We start from the raw sequence: 24141 nt of genomic DNA, 5'->3' as shown, positions 1-24141 counted from the left end.
AGGTTTTTCCTAAAAGACTCCTCAGCCCATGGCCGTGCTCCAGCAGTGCCGGCTGCCCCGGCACCTCTACTGTCGGAGCCTGCTGGTCCATAGCCAGTGCAGCTGCACCAGCGCGAGCGGCTCCTGAAGCTGCAGGGCTCCCTCTGGTTTGCTGAACCTGAGACATTTCAGATCTMTATTTCCAATAACACTCTTCAGTGAACTTCTGTCTCACCAACACAACAAGAAGTGTGACCTGCCTTCAGTCAGGACTTGGTTCATTTTAAAAACCTCTCTGAATGACAGAAGGAGAAAAGCTGTTCTGCAGGCTGGTCCTTCAGCTGTTTGTGATGGGTAATTGCTGCACAGGATAATGTACAACAGCAATGCAATGGGGATGAGTCCACAGCTGGTCAGGGAGGCAAAGCAGAATTTCTGGATAGTACGTCTCATAAAATACATGCCATAAGGTGTCACCGACACGAGAATGAAGGTTATTCACACTGAGTTTTGGACTAACATAAGCTGATGTGAGAAACTCCCTCTCTGATTTGAAAGCAAAATATACTTGTGTGGCAGGTGCTTCTTAAGTGATGCCTTTTTGGAAGCTTCTAAGTTGTTTGCAACATTAAGCATGGTCTCGGACAGGATAGATTAATAGGAATGATGCAAGCAAAAACATTAGGGAATACAGGATAAAAGCAACAACCATGGAGGTATGCAGTTTACTCCATTAACATTAAATAATGCGTAATGTRTGCATATGTTATTGGTATAAAAAAAGAAAGTGTATACCTACCAGATATCTGAAAAGCTGTATATAATATATCCTTTGAATCATGCTTAAGATTAGCTTTTTACGGCATCGTATTTGTTATTGTAAACTTCTTGACTAGATGTACTTCAAGCAATGAAAAAAAGATTGGCTTGTTGGTGTTAACATTTTACTTTAATTCCCATTCAAGCATCTGCTGCAATTTATTTCCTGTGATTCACAGGGTCATCAAAACTAGTTCTCAGAGCGAATTACTGAGGAAGGACCAAGGGAAAATTCTGTCCTACCCTTTAGGTCAAACTTGGCAGGTGGGTGTCATCACATGTTCCAAAATCCTTTTGTGTATTTCTTAATTTAAGGTCACATGCATCTAATATTTGGCATCCTTCCATGTACCCAAAAGGGAAAACAGACAACTAGCAAAGTCACTATGCACAAACAACTGTGCAGATTTTACATACTGTTTATATCCCAGCTCCCAGGATTCAGTGTACTGTATCAGCAATAATGACTAAAACTATTGAAACTCATTAAAGAACTTACTAATCAGTCTCTTAATTGAGGCTATCTGCTTCCCATTACACAAAGACAAATTAAGCAGGTTAAAACATTTCCCAGCAAACATCTGCTGAAGCAAGTCAAAATTAATGATAAATAAAATTGAGTTCCCTTTGTGGTTGATTTTTCACCCATCTGCACCTATGAAAATGCTGTCATTACTTGTCAATCAAAACAACTTTGAAGTACATTCTTATCCTCTCACAATATTTTCCCTTTTAATCAAAGGCGAACATAAACGGAAATACGCTCTTCCCCACTCGAGCATGTTCACTTGTCCCTTGCGGGCAGCGAGGCATTGGCCGTTTCGGGATAGCACAGCATGCCGAGCTGTGCCTGCCCCGGCCATCAGCGCTCAGCCTCCCGTGCCGGCAGAAAAGGCACGTCGAGGCGCGGAGCTTGGAAAGAGCGAGGTGGGGAGGCATGGGGGGAAAMGGTATCCTAACGGCACGGCGTCCCTGCACCCTTTTCCCAGCGGGTCCCCCCGCTTGCATCCCGAGCCGCGCGAATGGCGGGCGACACGCCGCAGATGGCTCAGCAGCCACCGCGGCAGCGCACATGCTGCTTGCCGCTCAGACAGCATCCAGCAGCACAGGTGCTGGATTTTGCACTTGCCAGATAGCTAGCAGCAGCCAATTATTTCTTTAAAGAAAAGTAGTGAAACCCAATACTAGCCCCACAGAGGAAGCGCTAGTGAGCATCCTCACTGCACACTCTGATGCGAAGGGGTACGTTTGAGACGTAGATGAGGCGCAGCATCTGGGCAGATCTCCAGGGTCATTTTGGAGAAAGGCATGTTCAAGCACTGCACGCCCCATGCACGGTTCTTCTCTGGCTCAGCACTGCCATCCCGTTCAATTCGGCGCACAGCGTGCTCCGCTTGTTGGCTCGCGCTCGAGCGGATAACCGTGATCTTTTCCCCCCCCCAGAGACAGCTATCTCCAGACGTCAGTAAATTAGAGAGTCTCCTTGACACTGATAGACAAGTTGTCATGGAGCTATTTTCCTCTTTAAGAGAGCTGCAGAGAGCTCTGCCTGTGTATCTGGTTCATGATAAATGGCCCAAGGCATTCATTTGCTCTCGCGCTTATTACATTGTCCACTAATATCTTTGCTCCAAGTACTCACACCACCACTGCTGTATGGTGTCTGGTGCCCACACTCCCCAAGGACAGCAGCTATTTTGACAGCGAGAAATTTAAACAGGCACCAAGATCAAAGACCTTCTGCAACAACTTCTGGGTGCAGGAGACTGCCACACCAATAACGTTTCCCAGTCCACGAGTCCTCTTCCAGACCATACCAGACATCGAGGCATGCAGCAGCCTGCTCGTTCGTGTGGGGCTCCCATATTTTCACCATGGCAGTGCTTCCCAGCTCTGGAAGCAGTGAGCGTAGCTGGCCCAGATAGCGGGCCTAGGCTAAACAACCATTGTACGATAATTAAGAGAAAAAAATATCCTTTCAGAAACTTATCATTGACATGCATCATGGCAATATTTAAAGGCCTGACTTTCAAGGGGATTTGGGGTATAAAGACATGCTCATAACCACTCACCCAGATTTTCATAGTATCTAGATGCCCAGCTTAAACTGAAGTTGATGACAACATTGACATTAATAAGAATTAAGCATATTTCCAAAACAGCCAAGCTTTGAGAAAATCCTAGCAGGCACCTATCTGCAGCCTGAAGAGCCTGTAATCTTTTAAGATAAGGGTTCTCAGTGACAAGAAATTTCTGCATTCATTTAACACATCCATACATAAGCTCAGACAAAATTCCACTGGAGAAGGTAACTAGGGAACAGTTACATTCAGAATTTAGTTGCTTTAGTGCATATAAGCAAATGAGCCTGGAAGGTCACTGACATCTCTTGGCCCCCCACCCACAGGCTAGCCGTGGCACGGTGGGTAAGAGTAGCCCCAGCAGTGTGCACAGAGTGACCACAGCTCACCTCTGCTGACTGAGAGATATTTATTGTGTATGGAGACGAGCAAATTGGGGATTGCATGGTTGCTTACTGCTGAAACCAGGTCATCTGAGTCTTTCATTTATCACAGAATTTTGGCATTTACATTTTAATAACARTTTTCACCTCCCTTTTATGTTTTACATGCGCAGATGGATTTGACACATGCTACCAAATGCTTTTTTTGAATGTAACTTTTTTTTTCTTCAAAGAAGAAATCTGTTCTACAAAATCTAATCCATGAATAGTCTGTCCTCCAACTTCACCAGTGCCAAGTTTCCAGGCAAGAGCCATCAGGAAATTTTCAAGCACAYATATACTGAAGACAGAGCTTTAACATACCTAGTGAAGCAAAAAATGCCACCGATGCCCCACGAGCAGCAGGGAGAGGAGACTCTGCAGACACGGCTCAGCCCTGGCACCAGTCACACCTTGCTGACTAGCACTGATGCAGGAAATGTAGGAGCCTGGGGTACAAGCTGCAGCTGGGCAGCAGGACTGAGGCACGGCAGCGGCGAACAGTCCTGGCGAGAGCACACCCCGAGCTTCCTTTAATTGTACGTCCTCACCTAAGTCAGCTGCAGACACGCTAGTTAAACTGGCCAGACACAGACTCATCCCAGTGGTCCTTCTCAAACAGTGGATTTCACGTTAGAGGCCTCCTAACGACAGCAGCCTGCTTCTAACACTTTGGCATCTGAACCTAGGAATTCTTGTTTTCAGTTATTGTCTCACCTCAACAAATATGGCAATTTACAGAGGAAGAGAGGATTTGCAAAGTAACTTCACATCTTACAGACCACACTCAGCAGTCCATATTGGAAAAATTCTAGGCAAGCTTGCATAGACTTGCCTTGAGGCTGGTGCTCAAACTGCGCTATGCTGAGCTCATGCTTTTTGCTCCAGGAAGAACAGAAAGAGGAAAAGTGCATGGGAAGCATGTTTTTTTTCACACTTATAACACTGCTCTGGAGAGCTTACTCAGAATCAATTATTAACGTTTGGATGACGTTTGGGCAGTTAAAAATATTGAGCCAAGGATGAGGGCGCCTGGCTTTCTTTAGCAAAAAAGAGACCAAATCCAGGAGGTCTGCTACAGAAGTGCTCTGAGCACTCAAAGCCTCAGATTGAAAATACATGAGGAACGGTGTTTTGGAAGCATTGCACGACCCCACTTTGCAAACAGAATTCAAGAAAACAAAAAACCCTTTTTTTCTTTTCTTTTGGTCTATTGCTAGATCACTAATAGACTGAATTCACGCTGTTGGTCATGTCATATTCTCTTTCTCCTCTTCTTAAACCTTTCATATGCAAGCAGGCATGTTACCCCACATCAAACATATCTCAGAGACATCTCAGCCTTTTCTGCACAGCTGAGACACAAAAAGTCCTCAAGTGAGAAGCTGCTAGGGCTTATAAAGCAGGTCAAAATAGTAAGCTCAAAAGTGCTTAAGTGCAGAAATTCCTTAATTAGATACTCTGTTGGGTCTAGTTATAATTTCCATGTCTTGAAAGGAGAGCTTTGTATTATCATGTTTTATAAAATAGTGCATGAAAGATATTATCAGGAGAAAAGGTGAGGAAAATGATTATGATAATGTCAGGAAAAGAAAGAAAAGCAGGTAAGTTATCAGAAAACAGTAAGTTAGATTTCAAAAATAAGTTTGGTTTAATTTCTCCAGACCTGTTCTCTAAACTCACAGATCCCAAACAGAGTCTCTGGTAATCCGTCAGTGACTGTCCACCTTCCAAGGGTTGTACAGAGTTGGCAATTCTCATGATAATCCACTGCTAAACCAATATTTTAAGAATTATCTGCTTGGAATTGTCCGTATCGCCAACCCCTATCATAGGAGCACTGTGTTTTACAGAAAGGAAGCTGCTTCACATACCTCTGGTAGGAGCTGGTCTCTGCTGAACATTGACATATTTAGATACGATAAACCTTACTGTACTAACAAGACCTGTGCAAAAAAAATTACTCTTTCTCTGACTCTGCTCCACCTTGCATCACATGCAGCTATTAGCACTTGATCTGATAGACAGTATGACACATCACAAAGAACCGGACAAGATTTACACAATATTTGATAGTTTGGTTTTACAGAAAAAGATGGAAAATTGATTGCAAAAACCTTTGTTCCAGATTTGTCCATCACATATTTTTTCAGCCTCCTTGATGAAAATGCACAAGATGGAAAGAGTTTGACTCAAAATATGCCAAAAGCAAAAATCAAATTTTCTAAAAATACTTTTCCTTTCTTTTCCACCCCCCTTGCTAAACCTACTATTTTTTTTCTTCTCTCCAGCAAACAATCTGTTAACCAGGAAAAAGGCCATTTGGATGCCTCTGGTTTCACTTTTGACAACTTCACTTCCGAAAACAGGCACAGCCAAAACCTTCCCGAGCGTAGACCCCAGCAAAAACGTTTCACTAGTGCAGCGTACAGAATTTCATTGAACACAAATAAGGTATTCTAAGAGAAAAGTGCTTCTATACAATAGCACTTGAAGTTAGGGCAAAGCAGGTAGTAAAAAGACTCAAAGTTATCATTCCTTGTGAACGCTTCTGGAGACTGAACCAGGTCTTTCTGCAGCTCCCTAACGCCTTCAGAGGTGTCGCGGGAGGGACCTGTGGGCAGAGCRCTGCTTGCCAGCACATCTGGGGCACGCAGCGCGCTGCAGATCGGCTCCCGGAGAAAGAGCAAGAGGTTTGTGCAGCTCCCAGCTGTCTGAATGCTCACAGTGAGTCAGGGAGGAATGACAATTTTCCATCGGTGCAAGGTCCATGGGAATTTTCCACACTTTCCCAGGTTTTTCCCCTTTGTGAACTTTCCCAGCTCAGGGCCCACTTTGCCCCCCACCAGCTGCAGTCCCAACACAGAAGTCACACTGTCTCGCACAGAGCAGTAAAAGGGATTTTTGACTCCCYATGGCCATCCCACTGGAAGGAAATGGGCATCCATGAGGTATCTATCTCCACTASTTTTGACGGTTAGAAAAAAGTTAATTAGAACTTCTGAAACAATGAGAAATCCAATTTTTCAAATATGATTCATCCTGTGTCTGGACTAGTCTCCTGAGGGTCATTTTCATAGTAAATTAATCTTTCTAATGTCAGACTTAAATTATCAGCAGTGACACATATGACCACGGTGTTAGCAGCAGCGACAGTCTTGCTGCAGATAGGTGTGGTGGTGACACTGATGATATTGAGTCTGACAATATAAAAAATTAGCTTAAAATTAAAATAACTCTGATGACATCAAACACAACAGAGGCTCATTCAGACCCTGAACATGTCTGCCTCTAGCTGGGAGCTCTGTTGCTTCTTTTTTCCCCATCTGGAAATKATGGGGATATTGCTAGCCTTCTTTGCACAAGGCTTTGAGAGGTGCTGATGAGCAGAGCTAGACAAGGCCACATATTCTTGTGGCTCTTCCTAGCCAGTGGACTGAAGAGTTGCAATGGCTATTGCTGCTACCTTTTAGGGGAGGGAGGAGATGTAGGGGTAACTGACTAGCTGGTGTAACCCTGTTCCCTCTTGCACATGCTTTGATCACGTTGTCTTCTAGTCACTCAGCCACGGAGGAATTAGGCTTTCTTCATACTGCTATAATTAAACAAGATTTTCTTTTAGCCTGATGTTATAGCACTGTATCTTAGAGCAGAAACTCCTGAGCTTGGTTCAGTTCTGAAACTCTAAGAGGTCACAGTGTACATTGGAGCCAGGTAAATAAAATACAGCAAGTAACTATTCAACAGCCATTGCCTTTTTTTGCTTGGAGACTGCAGTTCTCCTTTATGTAGTTTTAATTTTAAGTCGTGAGTGGGAATGATGGAAATAATTTTGTCTGCTGCTTGTTTGCAAGCAGGCCAGATAATATTTCATATTTTTCTTGGTGAGATGAACCTTAGAATTGGGTTCTAGCTAATACACTCTGGAATCTAAACCCTCATTTTATATCCCATAAAAATTCTGCAACATTTGGCCAAAATTTCCTTTTTGGCAAACATTCTTGCCAGGAAATTCATTTGCTAGGATTTGCAAAAGTGAAGAAAAAAAAAAATCAATATTAGCACAGGCAAAGCAAATTCATTAATTAATGCAAGTATTGCTTGCATTTGCTTTTAGTGTTAGTTGTCATGGGCAATACACAGGATGTGGCAACTGTTTAACCATGAAATCTTTTGGGTCACTTATAAACCAGGCTGAAAYTGTGGCCGTGTTCCAACTTTGATTAAGTCTGGAGAGGCCAATAATAACATCTCCAATATGAAACTGCTTCCTTCAAGGACCACACAGTCTGAAAAGGCAACGCCGCTAGGAGAAAGGACCATATGCATGGTAATCACACACGCAGAAATGTTTCTGTGAGCTGTATTAAGCRGTGGAAATTCCTTCATGGCAGTGAATGCTCTGTGAACAAAACAAGAGTAAATTCAATCCTTCCCAAAGTAAATATGCGCATCCTCAAGGAGACACTCAGCAAAAGTTAATCTAAATTAACAAGAGCTGTGAATCTAAAGCAGATTATTTAAACGCTGTTACATCTTTGGGTAGACACTCTTATTCAGAAGTAAAATTCTCCTGATTGCCTTCAATTTAATTCCCCTACACGTTATATTGCACAAGCCAGCAGCCTGCAGCCTCCTCYGGTCTCGTGGACGCACGGAAGCAACCAGTGGGGACATCGTGGACCAGGCAGGGCGGGCAGGAGGCTGCAGACAACCCACCTTGCTTGGTCTCGGTTTTCCAGGAAACCCCACGTTAATTCTGCCTAAGAATATTTATACATTAAGTAGTCTGTGTTAAATGTTAATTTGGACTACTTTTCCTCCATGCCCCAACCAGACAAATGATTAGCACCGYGACGATGGCTATTGTCAGGAAATCGATAGGCCCATAGCTAAGTATTTTGTAAACTTCAGAAAAGCTTTACAATTCACATTTCTTACTTAAAAAAACCCTCCTAGACATGCAATTTAACACTACGTTCATAAATCTTATGTACAATTAAGAGGCACATTTAARTTCTGTAGATTAAAAGTCAATACACAAATTATAGCAGTGATAAAGTTGTTCTGCCTTAGTGGCACTGTGTGTTGTTTGGGTAGGAAAAAGCATCTATGCTGTTATAATTGTCAGAGCTGTACTAACAACTTAAAAAATGACCTAAACTCTTGAAGTTAAATGAGTTGGAGTGCACAGGGGACTCTGGGTGATCCCAGGGGATAAATGTGATGCTTTCCCAACGCAAAGGAGCAAGCGCTGAGAGCTGCGAACACGTGTCCCAAACAGGCCTGGTGCGGGGCGGCGGCGATGAGGGACGGCGGCACGCGACAAGGGAGCTCCACGACAGGACATGGGGCACATGGGGTGTGATGTGGCCCCCGCCAAGATGCCGCCAGCTATGACATGGCCACCGCCGCTGACAGGATGCCGCCCACCGCCACTGCCCCCTCCAGCCACAACGCAGCCACCACCACCACACTGCCACTGCCCCTCTCAGCCACGACACGGCCCCTGCCACCACACTGCCACTGCCCTTCCCAGGATGCCACCAGCCTGTCCCAGCCTCCGCTGACACAACACGGCCCCTGCCAATACTGCCCCTCCCAGCCATGAAATGGCCGCCACCACCACACCACCACTGCCCCTCCCAGCCACAACATGGCCCCTGCTGAGACGCCACCACCCGCAACACAGCCACYACCGCTGACAGGATGCCACCAGCCCATCCCAGCCTCCACTGACACAACATGGCCCCTGCTGACACTGCCCCTCCCAGCCATGAAATGGCTGCCACCACCACACCGCCACTGCCCTTCCCAGGATGACATGGCCACCGCTGCTGACAGGATGCCACCAGCCTGTCCCAGCCTCYGCTGACACAACATGGCCCCTGCTGACACTGCCCTTCCCAGCCATGAAATGGCCRCCACCACCACACCACCACTGCCCCTCCCAGCCACGACATGGCCCCTGCTGAGATGCCACCACCCGCAACACAGCCACCACCGCTGACAGGATGCCGCCTGCCCGTCCCAGCCCCCGGTGACGCAACATGGCCACCGCCAACACTGCTCTTCCTAGCCATGACATGGTCACCGCCAACACACCGCCACTGCCCTCCCTGCCATGACACGGCCACCAACAACACTGCCCCTCCCAGCCGCCGGGCACCACACGGCCACCGCTGACACGACATCACCCACCTTCCCAGCCGCRGGCCCTCCGTGGATAAAGCTCCGGGCAGGAGAGCTCACACCCGCCAGCGCCACAGCCATGCTGGTGCCCAAGGAACAGCCGGAGGAGGACAGAATGGACCTCACATGGAGGAGGACCTCTCGTCTCGGCAGAGGAGCCGCCCGCCATCAGCCAGACCGCAGAGGGCTGTGCAGTACGCTCCCCCGACCTGCGACCGCTTACTGGTGGTTTAAGGGCCACCAAGACCTGCTGCTTTTGGGACTCCCTGCTGGAGGGGAAAGGCCGGGAAAGGCCTGGGAACGGCAGGCGCCGGCCGCTGCCTCCCCCGCTGAGGAGCCCGGCCGCAGGCACAGGGCCRGCAGGAGAGACGTCCCCACAGGGGCCCACCACCACCACCAGGCACTGAGGAACCTGCTGTGGTCACGGGGCCAGATGCCTGCAGGAAACCACCTGCATTAATAAAGCCATTTTCTTGTGTCAGAAGCATCAAGAGCTTGCACACCTTTAGGTAACCCCCTTATAATCAATGGATAATCATCTGAAACAATGCAAAATAAAACATTACCACCATCTCTCCTCAGAGATTGAGCAGTTCAAACAAATTTTCCCATGCATTTTTCGGTGAATGACTGAATACTAAATTGCAGCTCAGAAGATTTATCATTCCTGAAGAAGAAACATACAAAATGAAACCCAAGAGCCAATCTTACCATTCAGTAACTACCATCATTCGATAATCGCAAAACAAACTATGCAACAAAATAAATGAGGTTGGTAATTTGTTATCATTTTATTGCTTCGTAAGCGTGTTGAAGATTGTAAATTGGATGCTGTATTAAAAATGACAGAAACCCATCGGATCCTAAACTAAGAGAGTGATTTTTACTAAGTTGTTTGTGCCATTCAGCATCTAAAGACAGTAACAGAGAGGATGCACTACTAAGGAGGAAGTGGTAACGCAGAGATGCCTAGAGGTAGCGCACACTGCTGGATAATGCATGGAAACATACATCCGACTTGGAAATAACCGTGCGGCTGCAATCTCTTCTGGAGCAGAGCCCCGACGGTGGCATGCTGCATGAAGACAGTGCAGAATCACGCTGGATCACCGAGTCCTGGGAGCAGCAGGAAATCTATTAACTCGTAATTGTATGATAGCRGAGAGTGCTTCGGAGGAAAGAATTACGCGAGCTCCGTCGCTTCTCTTGGGGGGGGGGGGCTCTTCTGTGTCATGCTAAAGCAGATTTCACGCAGTCACGCGAAACAACAAATTATTTCTCTGAATGGATTGTGGCATCCTGGATTAAGGGGCAAAAGGAGCACATAAACAAGCAGACTTACTTAGAGAGACATAATCRGTGGCAGGCTCATTAGGGGCAGCTCGGCACTTGCAAAGCGACAGGCGGGGCACAGCAAAAATAAGAGTATCAACAAAAGCTTGGCACGCTTGGAGGATGCTGGGCCTTGAAGAGAGCGATAGAAACCATAACAGTGAAATGAGCCTGGAAAGTAATAACAGGGGAGCTGTCTGTCTGAAACAGAAAAGACTGCTGGCTCCAGACGCTTCTTGTTTATTAAGGTTTGTTCTTCCTAAAGGGGTTTGCTTCGGGGCGATCTTGCATTATGAGGCAGGATTACCCTGACTTCCCAAGTTCTGCTAAGTACAGAGCACTATTTATGAATTATTAAATTCTTCATTTTCTGTGCACGCTCTGGATAATGGTAAGCCTGTGTGGTAAGAGGACAACCTGCCGATTATTCGGGGGTTTTTTGTTTTATTAACGTGGCATATCAAGTATACACATATCAACAGCGCACCAAAAAAACCGTTTACTATAGACTCAAACATGCAAAGCAAAGAAAGTATCACAAAAAGGGTCCCCCCTACCTCCATTTGTTAGGAGGTTCAATTATTGTGCCATTTAACCCAAGTATTTTAATGTTTATCTCCTCCTTACTCCACATGAAAGCTTTGTTACCAGCACTATAATCATTTAAGAATAAGCTAAAACATTTGAGTGGTGAAGAGTTGTGGTTTTAGAGCTTAGCTAGGAGGTATGCAGCAAGAATTACCAAGTCAGAAGAAAGTTGGCCCGTACTGTGCCTGCTGTTGGACTCATCTCCAACACAAAGAAAACAGCCCCCGTCCTTATTAAAGGGGAAATAACAGATACAGCTCCTCTGATGCTAGCATGGAAGAGAGGTTCAGTAGTTACCTGTGCTCCTTAGCACCAGCAAATACACCGATAAGACACTAATATTTTTTTGTTTGCGTTTGACTCTGCTGATCACACGTGTCTGAAGGGGCAGCAGAAAATTTGGCCAGCTCTAATTTCATTCCAGAAACCGAACAGAAGTTTTGAAACACTCCTTGTATTATTTACTCCACGACAAGCATTAAAGGCAACTACTTAAGATATACTCTAGCACCAAGATAAATCGCATCATGTAACAGGGTTCATTACGTAGATTCCACTAGCTGCTCCTTCTAGGTGTCTGCAATGACTGATCAATCCCTGGCTATGTTGTTGTTATCAGATATAGTCTGATAAGTAAAAGAATTAGATCTCAGAAGCTCTTTGATAAAACTGGTTTGGAATGACAGCTACAGCTAAGTTCTGGATAATAACAGCTATATGAAAGGACTTAATGAAACCCATTAAAGTAGTCAATGCATCAAAATTTAAATATGACTTTGTGACTCCTCTTACAGACCTGATTCTTCTGAACATTTAAACAGATGCTTAATAAAAGTGCGCGCAAGGAAAACAGTCAGGAAAGTTCTGAAGGACATGACTAATTTTCAACATGTGGACACCGTCAACATACACGGGATTACACAGGTACTTAATGTTAATAGTGCATATAAGAGGCTGCTGAATTAAAGTCTATATACTGTGAGTCCCAGCTGGATGAATTAGGCACATGCCCAAGCGTGTTTCTGAAAAAGGACATACCCTATTTTTTCAAGTCCAAAGAGGTATTTGCAAGCTTTGCTGAAATAAGGTCTATCTAAAAAGGATGAACACTTATTTTTTGATTTGAATGGGAAATGTATTTAGCAAGATATATAAGGTGCCATCAGGAGTTAGTAAAACTATTCATATAAAATATAATTATTCAGTAAACTTATTCAATCATACTGTCATTTATCTGTCTTTATATATGCAGAAGAGAAAGATCTACCTCTATTTGTTAGATGCTTAACTTTTTGAGAGAGTAACATAATAAGTGAATTGATAAGTAATGAAAGCATTAACTGTCATATAAAGTTTATGACTCTGGTGCTTGGTAGTGCAATTAAATTTAATGTTTGTTTCTCTGTCTCTGTGAATAATGATAAGGTTTCCCTTGTGAATATGTAAGCAGCTGACTGATAACATTAGGACAACTGATCTGGGTAGCCGATGCAATTCATTACTAAATATGCCATTAAAACTAAGTTTTGCAATTACTCTAAGTGACCAAAGTAAGAAAAATTGTAGTATTTAGGTGTGATTACTTGCACAATACACATGCATAAAACTATTGCCAGACCAGGTCCCCCATTAACTTGGAGAAAAATATGAATTCATTGGAATAATACTGAGATGTAAAGTTGTGTTCATTTTTGTTTTCTGTTATGGGTCTGTAATATAGGTATGATTAAACTCAGATATCAATTTATAGTTTTCATTTTCTGGATAAAGCAGCCAGGAAGACATTAACAGCAAGCAGAGATCAATCAAAATCAGAAATGGTTTCTGAAAAAGGGTAATTTAGAAACAGAAAACTTGACATTTACAACAAGTAGTTCTTAGAGGGAGAGACATTATTTCTGAAATATGGTGACTTATCTAATTAAATAGAGGAAAACATTCTGGTAGCTAGACTCCCAGAACCCTAAAATCACAGCTGGTCCTCAGGAGTGCTTATTAGCAATAATACTGGTATTGTTTTATAATAACGTATATGCTTTTACAGAAGTGCTCAATATTATTTAATAAAATTCACCCTTTTGGAGACAATAAGTATCTCACAGGAGAGCAGAATTTGAAGGCTTCAGGACTGCATAACTGGCTGAATCGCTTAATGCRGATCATTTATCTAGCTCACATTGGAATTTTTCAAGGAATACATTATTCACTATTTTCTCCCTATTGCTCAACCAACCTCAGTGGTATCTCAGATGTTTGGATAAAATGATCAGTATTCAGTAATGACAGTAACGATCACTTTATCCTAGGCTAACACAAACTAAGTTTCACCATCTCACACAATAATGCCTCAACTTCAAATAAAACCCTGGCTACGGCTGGTGCTAATAAGAAATTAGGGTTGCCCTAACAACAGGAAAAGGCTTCATGTGCTAAAGTCAGGTCAGCTGTAGTTGTACYGGGCTAACCGCGGGACTCCAGGTTTGGCCCCAGCATCAGCAACATTCCTGTGCCCGCTGCTGGGGCGGCCGCAGGGTTTGGAGCAGGGGCAGCCTTGTCGCACCACCGCCAGCATCGCCCCGGCACGGCGCCTGAGAGCCCGCAGCCCTGCGGGGAATCTGCTCCCCGGTGGCTTTCCAAGAGACAGTGGGGAGAAAGGGGAAGGCAAGGGCTACGCAGTTATTGGAAGGAAGATGCTCCTTGGAGGTTGCAGTTTACATCTGCAGTAACAGGAATATGCGGTATGGATAAGCGATGCAGTTAAAGCTGGACATCTTGGGTAGCAGAAAACATAAAATACTGGAAAAAGTGTGGGATGAGCAAAAACTTTGCCATTTATAGCCTCATTTTATGAACTGTTTCAGCCAAGAAAAAGATGAAAAAGATGGAAAACTATTTTCAATTGGGTCAACAATTCTTTTTTCCATTTTGAAATGACTTCTTAGAAGGTGATTGAAAAGAAATAATTTAAAAGGACTAAACAAAATGGATTTTTTTTAACATTTTAATCAAGTATTTTAGGGTGACTTGAAATAATGTATTTCAGGGTTTATTACATCAGAAATACACACATATATATATATAAAACAAACTCTGTTTTGGAACTTAAACTGGATTTTTTGATTTTTTTCCCCCCGCTTCTGGGATTTGGCAATCAAAAAAAGTGATTACTCAGACTGCTCCCATCCTAATTCTCTTTGAAAAGATGTGACCTACCTCTTAAGTAGGATGCTCCTTGTTATTTGGACTGCTAAGCAAGTATCCAACCTGAAATTCTACAAATACTTTATGCATCCAATGTCATTGGAAGTTTTACTTCATCTAGACGCTAGGTCCCAGCATAATGGGTAGGGCTCTTCAAGAGAGATTTCTGTAGCACTATTCCCGTTTGGTGCTCCTAGTCCAAACTTTTCACTTTCCTTTTCATTCATTTTCACCATTACGAGCATCCCTGCTCATCCAGACCTTAAAGCAGCAAACCTCCCTGTTGGTGAAAACAAAGTTCAGCTCTGCAAAGCCTATCAAATTTATTGAAGGTTTCCTCAATCATCTGAAATCTTGGTTATCTGAACTTATTTAATACCCCCCGGGAGATTCAGTTAGTCAAGGTTGTACAATACATGATATACAGGATGTGACTGATGTTAAATTGACTACAAGATAATTAGATGCTAATGTCACCATTGTGTCAGGATGACATGAATGTCACTATCTAGCACATCTGTGTAATTTCTGAGTGACTACAATGTCACCTTGAGGCTTGTTTAAGGCACTCTGTTGTGATAACGATGACATGATTGCAATGTTACCTCGCACGGGGGGTGTGCTGTTTGGGTATAGGCAGACACTAGGATTGCTGATGCTTCAGAGCACATGGTCACGCAACTCTATCTCAGCTACCGTAGCTGAAAAGGCTGCAACCAAAGCAAAGCTACCACCACAAATGAACTGAAATAACTTTCTTCACCCTCAGCAAAAAAACTCACACACACATACAAAAACATGTTTACTCCATTCTCCGAGACTTGCATCTGGTAACCCTGAGTGAGTGGCGCCAACACGCGCGATACACAGAAGGCTGGATGAAACAGACAGATTTTGGGAGCTTTTCTCCTCCTGGGTTACTGCAGGCTTTCCAGGAGGAGCGCGTTCTCCTGTGCCAGCTGATGTGAGGACACAGTCCTCGATGACCACCACAAGGCAAACGTTTTCTGTTGTGTTGAATGTATTAAAGGATTAACACAGAGTTGCTTTTCACAGARCTGCACCCAGCAGTTCTCTCCCCCATTTTTTCAGCTCAATAATCAATATTTAATCAGGTATTAATCATACTGTCATGCAAAGGACAAAGTCTGTGCCTTTAAAAAAAAAAGATTAGGTTTCTAATTCCGGTCATACTGAAGCTACAATATTTACACTGATTCGCAGAAGACATCCATGAACYGAATTGCAAAAGCATTACTTGTAAYAAGGTTGCTGAAGTACCCAAAGGTCCCCTGTGTGTTCATTCCCACCTTCTTTCCTTTTGTCATCCCAGGGGTTAATACGCCTGTGGGTCTCTTCCTGCTCCTCTCCTCCCCCGACCAGCCTTCCTCCAGTCTTTCCCGACTCACTCAGCCTTGCGGGGAGGAGGCCTGCATGAATGTGCCTTGGATAGACAGATTTTAATCCCTGTACAGGTGAGGGAATCAAGTCTGGTCCCAAAAACATGAATTAATGTGTAATTGAGAAAAGACGGCACAATCTGGAATACTTTCCTGTAATRCCTATTTAAAAACCAAACAAGCTCRTGAAGAGAGCATTCCATACCCATAAAAAATCCTGCTGATTTATTCTGAAATATCGAGAAAGAAATAAGACCATACAGAAACTGGCCTACCTGATGCAGTCAGGTCTGTGCAACTCTGCCTCTAAGGTTTATTTTCTGAACTGTCCCCCAGAAAAGATACCCAGCCATTTTCCAGTGTATATTTTCCCTGACAGTTCCTCCCAATGGGGTGCTTGTCTCAAGACTTCAGGGAATAAAGTCAGTTCACGTACGCTGATATTTCTCCACTGACTTCAGTCAAGCCACGCAGACTTACAGGAGCTAAAACACTGACCGCAGGCAGGGAGGGAAACAGGAAAAGCCCAAATAGCAAAACAAACTTCGTATGACAGAGAAGAGTTTGTTTACAAGGAATTCCACGCCATCAGGAAGAAAATAACGCAGATAATTACATCTCTAAGCTCCTCAACTTTAAGGAAGTGTTCATGACAAAAAAAGCCAGAGTGATATTTTAAACCATGGTAATAAAAGCCTTCCAAAATGTCGTCTGCAGCGCGAGGACTGAGCGCTTGCTTCCATTCCAGACAGCATAATGAGAGGGTAAATGAGAGTTCAGCACCCACCATGCATACATCTCCTCTGCTTTTATGAGATCTGATATGTAAAAAACTGATCTCTTCTGTACTGCAAAACAGAATTTATTTTAATCTCAGTTAGATCTTATCAGACATGCTGTACCTATCAGCTCTTTGGCACAAAAATCAAAGACAACACTTGAAATACAAAAGCAGGCAACTTGCATAAAATGAAAGAGGAAGAGGACATCGATAAACGTATGATGAACTCCATACACACMAGTATATTTCAGAATCCCAAATCAGTTTTGTTTTCCAAGATGTTAAAGACAGATGTCCAGTTTAAAACTAATATAATGAATAGTACCTCCATTGTCTACAGTAAAACTATTCTTACTTTTCCTAGCCTCAAATTTAATTCACAAGTCASTATTGGTCTTGGCATTTTAATTATATTCTTAAAGCTTTCTTAGTTACTGGCCATTTAGAAGCACAGACAATATAGGTCATAATGAAGAAATGTGTGTGGTTTGAGAGACCTAGGCACATGTTTGAAGCTTAAATGTTTTCTACCACAAACTGTATAGAAAGCCTGTTTTTGAAAGTTGCACTTGCGAGGCATCAAACCACTTAATGTTAACTAGTAGGAGTCAAGAAAAAACAACTRTTCCTTGCAACTATGTCAGAAGTTGAACTCCAAATGTCACACCACCAGCACCACCTTCACAAGGAGTGACCAAGGGGGTACCCAATGCTCAGGACCCACCACCACGCGGGGAGCAGTACTACGGCACATCTGCAGAGCGTGGCCGGAGGCAATTCAGGGTCCCGGCCAGCGCTCGGCCCTGGGCACAGCGTGGGACCCTGCGAGCRGGCGGCCGGACGAGGGCACGTGCACCTGCACCCCACGGAGAGCGGCTGGCTCTTGGGGCAGAACAGCACCGCGGGAACACGGGGGGCTCCTCCGCAGAGGTCACCGAGGTCTCAGGGAGAGGAAACGGGCCAGGACTCGGCTCCCACCGGGCTCTGCTCAAGCACCACCACTTAAGCTCGGAGCTGCCCCTCAGCCCCTTCGCAATGCTTGGAGCTCGTCGCGTGCCAGCRCACAGCATCCATCTGCGCAAGTGACCAGTTAGGTGCATAATTCGCCCCTTTGATATTCATTCTCCCTTGGAGCTCTTGAGGGCTGGCATGTTCAGAGACTTGACACTAAAACACGCAGAATAGTACATTAAGGCATCAAAAAGGGTAACTTAAAAGTCATTGCCATGGCTACGTGACAACTTATTTTGCAGTATAATATGTTTTATGAAATATGTATGATCCTATTTAATATATACCATTTGTTTTTAGCATTTCATTTCTGATAATAGTCTTTTAATGATAATCATGGTCTTCTAATGATTGTAATAATTAGGTTCTTATAAATCAMGATATTTTATGTTAAATACACTGAAATCCTTTAAAAATATTTTTCCCTTGCATTTTAAGAGCTGCTTTGCTCCTTTGCACTGTCTGGCATCTGTTCAGAGCAGAATTCAAAAGTCTTCCTGGATTCTCATTTCCTTTCCCCTGGCTGTGCAGATTTCTTCATACCTATTTCTTTTTTACCTCAGGATGTCAAAGAGGGCAAACCCAAGCATCCATTGTTTTTGTCTAAAATGCCATTGATCACGCTTCAGCTTTTCATTTATCATATATTATTACAGGACTGAGTTTTGGCAAGGAAGTTGTAAACAAAGGGATAAGAACAACACTTCAGAAATACAGCATCCAGACAGCTAGAGACACAGCTTTTGTCCCCCGTACAGTCAATAATATCTCTTTATATGCTTTTTTTAAGAATTAATATTAGATAGCTAAGTGAGTTATAGCTCTCATTTTCTGAAAAACCTATATCCTTTCAGTCTCTCGTTAAGAAATATTGACAGCTTTCAGTAAGGCAATATATCCAGAAGGGAAATTTCATATAATTCATTTGATCTTGCAGTACCCCATATTACACAGGAAGGTTTAATTATACATCTAACAGTTATTCACACATTTTGACATAGTTTCATTAGACTTTTAATAAAGATAGGGCTAGGAAGAGAGCGCAATGAATACCTTTGTTTGTAGTTTTTTTTTTTTTTAAACTTTTTTTAATTAAAGAGAAAAGCAGCTGCCACAAAAGAGTTTCCACTTGTCTTCCCAGTGGGTGCAGGCAGGTCTAGACCAGGCAGATCTGCCATGTTGGTCACAGAAGGACAAGATGAACTTTTTTCAAATGAAGAGATTTTCTAGAAAGTTTCTAATGGGCTTAATTGAGACTGTAGGAATTTGGGTCACATTCAGGGACTGATTTCATTCAGAAAATAAACACATTTGCATTTGGCAGGGGAGAGAGAAGCAGCTTGATGTCCCCAATCAGCACGGGAGAATCCCTCCCTCAACTTGCGACTGAGCTAGAGACAAGGCAGCCGTAGCTCCTCATGCTCTGCAGACGTCCCGACTGTCTCGTGAGTTATGTTTGAGCAAAGCAACAAGCCACCAGCACACACGGTGTTCCCAGCACTTTAGACAGACTAGACTTCACAGAGCAGTCTCCCTTGATATCATATTTTCAGAGTCATCTTTATTTCACTCTCCATTGCAGTCTGGAAGACTTGCACAAAGTGGCCAGCTGGCTTAGTTGAGGGTGGGGGGGGAAAAAAAAAAAAAACACACACTAATTAAAGTGTCTGCACACAATACTGCCAATCATAGACACACTGGGGAGGTGATGAGAGAGAAACTGTTTCTCTCCAATCCTTTTCACTTACAGGAATTATAGATGCTATATTGATATGTCTGCACTTGGACTAGACTGCAGTGGAAGGTTCTTTTCACTTTTGCATCATCAGAAGCAAGGAATCTGTAYAGGAAGCCACAGATTATGGTTCTGAACTAAAAATGTGCTGTAATATTCACTAAACTGAGATGTTGTGGCTACTAGATTTGTTGAACTTTACTTGTTCACCTTTTGGAAGTGGTCTTTTGTCTGACTATCCAGCAAAATTCAGCTTTTGAGAATCCACACAAAGTAGCATTAAACTATTCATTCACAAGTATGGTTACTGGAATTGTACAAGGAAGGTGGCATTAAGAGCTAACTGGACACTGCTCGGATAGTGTTTTGGGACTCTACATGAACAGAGAAAACCTTACAAGATTAGAAATGCTCTCCTATATATCCAAGGTTCAGAATTACTCATGCTACTTTAATCTACAGGAGAACCATTTGGGGGCATGGGCAAGAAAGGCCTAGGAAAATGAACATTACTCTAACTTTAAAAAATAGTGGCAGGATGCCAGATCTAACTTTTATACTTGTAAAATGCTATTTTTGAAATTATTTCTTGAGAATATAGAAGCATTATTTCAGCTAAGCTGTTCCATCAGCAAAATTACTGAAGCCTGGTTTCCTGTGGATTTGTCTGTTGCCTTCCCTTCCTTTGCCCTCAGCTCCCCCCTTCCCAGCATCACTGAGCCCTTGGGCAGGACAAGGCCCTTGCTGTGTCCAAGCCGCTCGCTCTCCAACACGCACAGGCTGGTCAGTTGCTGCCAGATAAAGCCTATTGCACTGACCTCATTTAATTTTTCCTCTGCAGAGGTACTAAGTTAGGTCATTTCCTTCCACCCAGCTTCCTACACTTTACATGTAGGCCCCTGATTATCTTAAAGATTCCTGTCCTCCTTTCAAGTTCAGTTTGGCTCAGACAAGATGTTTGGAAAAAAACTAAACGAAGAGGTCTCTTCAATCCAGTTACAGAAGCRAGCACAGAGATATTCTCCTAAATCCCAGGTACCTGAAGAAGTGTCTTCACACTCCAAGAATGCTGTTGAGCTAGAATTTCAGACTGGACACCAGTAAGTCCAATGTCAATTGATGTCTGTCTAGATTTGTGGGGGGAAAAAAAGCACAGAACCTTTCTGGCATGGGTTTCAAGTGTAACTGGGGCACACTGGAAATCATTTAAACGAGGACAACTAAAAGATAAGCCAGGTTAACTCCTTGGTTGGTTAGATGACTATATAATACTGCATACAAGTGAATAGTTATGAGGAAGAATACTATCAGAGCTTCCTCCAGAGGCACAGCACAGCTGACAGACAGTAATGATGTGCAGACACTGCACTGAAAAGGAAGCTCCACAGCAGCATCCCACAGGGACAGATGAAGACCTGGGTTACCTCCCGCTTTCAAACTTTGGCTGCCCATGCTGAAGCAGCCAAGGCGAGGCCGGCATTGCTCCGCTGCAATTCCAGTGGCATTTGATGAGTAAAACCACTGTTTCCAAGTAGAGATCTGTTACATTTTCTGCAGACAGAGGTGAGAAAATGAGGAGGATTTTCAAGGTCCTAGCAAGAACCCCAGGATAAACGAATGCTGTCAAATGACAGCTTGGCCCATTGCCTTCATGCTTCCTTTTTGCTTGAGTTTTCCTTCTGCAGCTTTTTCTAACAAGCAATTGGATTGACTTACCAGCATCAGTTTCTCCCCTCTGCTGCTGCAATCCATTTTCAGTTGTGTTCCTCTGCTTGCTCAGTTTGAGAGCCTGGCACAAGCTTATAACCATTTATAGCATTACAAGTTGGTACAGAAGCCGACATAAGCCCTGTCCGGGTTGGCCATTAACAAACCCAGTTTTGAGAACAGTTTTATTTGAAGTAGACATACTAAGCCACATTTGGAAGCTGATAGCACTCCCAGCAGCACATTGTTAGTCAGACCAGGTTTGAGATTAACACACCTCACATGCAGAGCTCAGCTGCAGCTCTACAAACATTGCTACACAACTGTCAGATGGCATAGTATGACTGTAAGCAGCCAATATAGCTTAAAAATCACATTATGCCAAGCAGCACAGGCTCTAGGACTGCTTTATCCTGGTGATAGCTCGCCCACAGAGCAGAATGTGCTGCTGGAGCAGCATTTCCTCAGATGTTTCCAGGTGGTGCAAATACAGTGCTTCTGTGAAGACGTGGAAGAAGAGGTGAGCTATCTGCTGGCTAACAACAAAGCACAAGGAACCAGGTTGCCTTTCAAGAGGACAGCGAGCACTGAGCTCTTCGTGGGTATGCGGTGAGCGCAGCACTTCAAACACCTGCTGCAGCTGGCACAGTGGCATCAGTTTGCACCTCATCTCAGCACCCCGTCATGCCTCCTTTCCCACCTGCACACCCAGCACAGCAGTGGTTAGCAGACAGCAAGATGACCGAGAGATGGAAGGAGCATCCCTGCCTGGCCCGATAATGGAATATTTGATAGATGTATGAATACATTATCATACATCCACTGATATTTAACATTTTCAATGAAGAAAAACTCAATTTAAGCCATAATTATAGAAGATACCCTCTCTATAGTAACAATGGAAAGAGAACATTATCACTATTGCTTGTGGCAACAACTTGAACAAAAATGGGTTAGAAGGGAAAAAAATAATTACAATAAGACATGCATGCCTGACTCTGAAAGAAAAATTGTTTATGCCTAATACATGAGAGAAATTGTTGAAGAAGAGTTCAGCAAGAACCTGGCTTATCTGCCACATGCAGCACACCACGCTGGCTCCAGCGGTGGAAGCAGCCCACCAGGCGACAGCCAACACCAGCTGCCGGGGGAGATCCTAACAGCGCGAGGGCAGCAGCCCCCATGGACAGTTATGCAAAATATAACTTCRATTTTGTTTAAGGTGCTCTCAGAAAAACGGAGCTGGAGAAGGGCAAGAGCAGCACCTGGCACACCAGCTGCTGCAGGAGGCCTGTTCACGAGGTTCACCGCTGTGGGCAGCGGCGAAAGGGAGGGTCGCTCGTCAGGGGCTGCGCCCCCGAGCAGTGGCATGGGAGGTCGCTCAAACTTCTGTGCTGGAATCCCAGCCACCATGATCGTAAAGAAAAAACTTATTGGTTACAGAAGAGCCAAAATATTAGTTTCATTCTCACTTGTGAAAAGGGGATAACAATACTTTCCTACCCCATAAGGTAGGAAAAGGTTTTCTACAGGAATGATGTGTCTGTCTTGTGAAAGAAACAGGGCACTACTTTGAGTCAGAGACTTTTTTACATTCATATCCTCAGCGGTGCATAGCACAGAGTGGGTTTTGTTTGTTTTGGTACTGGGGGGAAGGTCATCTAGATCTCTGGGTATCTGCCAAAAGCTATAAAATAAAATAAAAAAAACAATAAAAGACACAACTGCTTCTAACTCGCCAGGCAAGGCATTTAGCCAGCTGCAGTATATCAATCCTAACTATTTCATCTTGCCAACACAAACATTTGACCCTGCCTTGTTTCTTTTTCAAAACAGATGCCCTGCAAGCATGTCTCCAAGGTCAAGAAATGCAAGGTATTTTGGAGCAATGGTCAGAAAACTGAGGACCCTACACAGAGGATGCTGAGCTGACAGCCTCCTTGATTGCAGCCAGGCCTCTAAAGTGCAGGAGAAAGGCAGGTTCTTCAGTGGGCAGATCATACAAGATTTTAACATGAAGCAGTGCTTTTCCAAAGTGCACTGTGCTCAGCTGACTTCATTTCTGTGGCACTGGCTGGATCAGGCAGGACAAATGCAGAGTTGGATTTCACCAGTATCCTGGTTTCTTCCCCCACCCTCACCTCATCCCTGCGCTGGGACAATAGGAGAGGACAGGTCTGAACTTACAAACACGGGATTTCCCCTAGGCGAAGGGAGCACCTTGCCCTGCTAAGAGCAGTGCTGTTGCCGGCAGGACCTCCCGTCAGCACCGGCCACCGCAGCAGCAGCTTGCCATGAGCAACGGGCCAGACAGCCGGTGGCTATGGCACCAGCTTGGACATCCACACACCACCCAGTGCTAGCGGCCTTTGCAATCAGTACGGACTCGCACAAACCAAGGAGTCACCCAGATAGCTGGGTAGCTTTTCTGTAAGCTCAGAAAGAGATCGGAGGCGCTGGTTTCTTGAACGAGGCTTTTGTAATGGAAGCAGGCAACCTGCCCGCTGCGTTGGCAGCGCTGACCGGCTCCCTCTTTCCTTCTCCACCCCCGAGGGACAGTGTCCCGGAAAGACATCAGTGCAGTCACTGGAAGAATGTATTTATGATAACCAAGCGTAACAGAAGCAAGAGCCATGTGATTAAAGAAAAAAAATGTACAGTATTGAAAAGAAAGGGAAAGTACTGGCAATAAACAGTAAATAAGAACATTGAAACTACTGCCAAAAGCAGTACAAAAAAAATCATGTCTCCCTGCATTATCATCACTTTTCATATACGATATGTAGAAATGCAAGACACACAAGATCTTGTTAATAAAAATTGACATTTTCATACAAGTTTAAGAGTCTGGATTCCGCAAGGCCAGGTTCTCTGGGGTGCCGAGAGCTGGCCA

The sequence above is a fragment of the Apteryx rowi genome, unplaced genomic scaffold (genome assembly GCF_003343035.1).
Source record: "Apteryx rowi isolate R43461 unplaced genomic scaffold, aptRow1 scaffold_39, whole genome shotgun sequence".
Lineage (NCBI taxonomy): Eukaryota > Metazoa > Chordata > Aves > Apterygiformes > Apterygidae > Apteryx > Apteryx rowi.
The sequence above is the reverse complement of the archived record's forward strand: the minus strand, read 5'-3'. Positions refer to the sequence as shown.